The sequence below is a fragment of the Morus notabilis genome, unplaced genomic scaffold, assembly GCF_000414095.1.
Source record: "Morus notabilis unplaced genomic scaffold, ASM41409v2 C11449903, whole genome shotgun sequence".
Taxonomy (NCBI): Eukaryota; Viridiplantae; Streptophyta; class Magnoliopsida; order Rosales; family Moraceae; genus Morus; species Morus notabilis.
Window position 1 is genome coordinate 1 of NW_010387448.1, and position 2,016 is coordinate 2,016.

The 2,016-nt window shown below is 34.5% G+C and overlaps 1 pseudogene; it reads right to left on the reverse strand.

The window, feature by feature from the left end:
• Positions 1-67: 67 nt before the first annotated feature.
• Positions 68-1,928, reverse strand: LOC112095270 (annotated as a pseudogene).
• Positions 1,929-2,016: the final 88 nt, after the last annotated feature.

Below are 2,016 nucleotides of genomic sequence, written 5' to 3' on the forward strand. Positions count from 1 at the left end.
AAAAAAAAAAAAAGCAATATTCAAAAGAGAACTTCTTAAAAATACTAGGTGCAAAAACTACTAATACCTCAGCTTGAAATTCCTTGTTTCCTTGTGCCGATGTTGGAGAGAGCATCTTCACAGCGACTTGAGTGTCATTCAAGTAACCATGGTAAACAGTTCCAAATCCTCCTTTTCCTATGACTCTTTCAAAGTTGTTGGTAATTGTCAAGATGTCAGAATAGGAAAACTGATGGTTTTTTGGTTCCAGAGACACAATCCTTTTCAAGAGATTGGTCTTATTTGCCTTGCCAACTGATAAGATCACATCATTAGTATCATGCATATAATGAGAAGTTTTCTTTATGTTTTGGCATGATAAATTAAGTGTTTGCTTATTCTATGGATATTTGAAGTTTACTAAATAATCCTACCTTTCTTCCTCTTCTTAATTCACCATGTCAACATAATCAAAGTGATTAAGAGGCCAATAGTTGATGCAGTTGACACTGCTATGGGAATAACATTCGTCTTCTTCTTCTTCTTCTTCTTCTTGCACGGATCCGAAGAACAACCTTTCAAAATTTCATCCACACTACAGGCGATGCAATGAAAAGGCTTTTAAAAAGCTACAAATCGATTTCTTTTCTTTTATGTCAATCAATCTTCAACAAGAAACATAAAATAAAATAAAATAAGACAAGTAGAAGAAATAGACCTCAGAGCCACTGTCTGATCTTTTAATCAGACCATCTGGAAGTGGACCAGTAAGATTATTCTTCCTCAAGTCTCTGAAATGAATAACTAGAAAAATATGATTTCTTACCTTTTTTGTCTTATCAAAGTAACTAAAATTAGAGATTATGAACTTACAGAACTTGTAGAAATCGCAGATCGGAAAGAAAATCGGGCACTTGTCCAGTTAATTTATTATTTGATAAATTCCTGACATGAAATTTGCAATTTAGGATTGGCTATATTGCAGTACCGTTTTTCAGCTATATCTAGAATACGAAGTTTGACAATAAACTTATGTTAGATTGAGAGACTGACAAGGTGTTTAGCATACTAAGACCGGATAGAGAGGGATCTATTTGTCCCGTCAACCCACTAGATGATAAGTTCCTGCCAGTAATTATAATTAATTTCTAGTTAGAAGTAAATCAAGTTATTAAAAAAGCAAAATACTGTATATAATCTATTGTAAATTAATTTAAAGCTGAGAAACTTACAAGGATATAATTCTAAGTGGATCACTACCACTATAATCGCAATCAAGACCTTCCCACAAGTAATCTTTTGGTGCGCATGGATCTCCTTGCCAATTTCTTCAGTCCATACTTGGACTTGATACTCATCATAGCATTAACTGAACAAAATATAAAAAATATGCAGATATATATCATATAGAGTTTGAAAATGTTTGAGCAAAGCAAATAGAATTGAGGAAAAAAAAAAAAAAAAAAGCTATACCGTCTTGCTCGTCCGTTTGTGATTCTGTCGTTTCTAGCGCCATATAAACCTCTAGGCCATTGAGAATGGGTGGAAGGGTTGACTTTGGAGTTCTAAAGATAGAATACTGAATTTTGTCTCCACTTACTGGATAAATGCTATAAGCAGTTGTTGAATACAAATAACTTGGAGATATAGGTCCAATAAAATACTCCCCGTTTTGTGTTATGTTAAATTCCCTTGTTTGGTTCGGTTGGAGCTCTTCAACTTCAGCAAAGTGCATGTAGACATAAAACTTGGAAGTGGGATTTTCAGGTGTCAAGTAAAAGTCCAGAGAAACACTGGAATTGACTGGTGTCACTGCAGTTTCCATGACTGAAGATGGTGGGTAGAAAGCAGTGAGAGCGTTAGCATCCACGGTAAGCGAGGTGGATAAGAGCTTGCAGTATACGAAGTTAAACGGCCACCAGATTCGGTCATACACATCGTCTTTATACCTGATGTTATGTCATGTAACAAAGGGATATATGACTCAATATTAGCCTTTCTTGGAAACTTTAAAAAGAAAGGAAAAAAAAAAAAAAA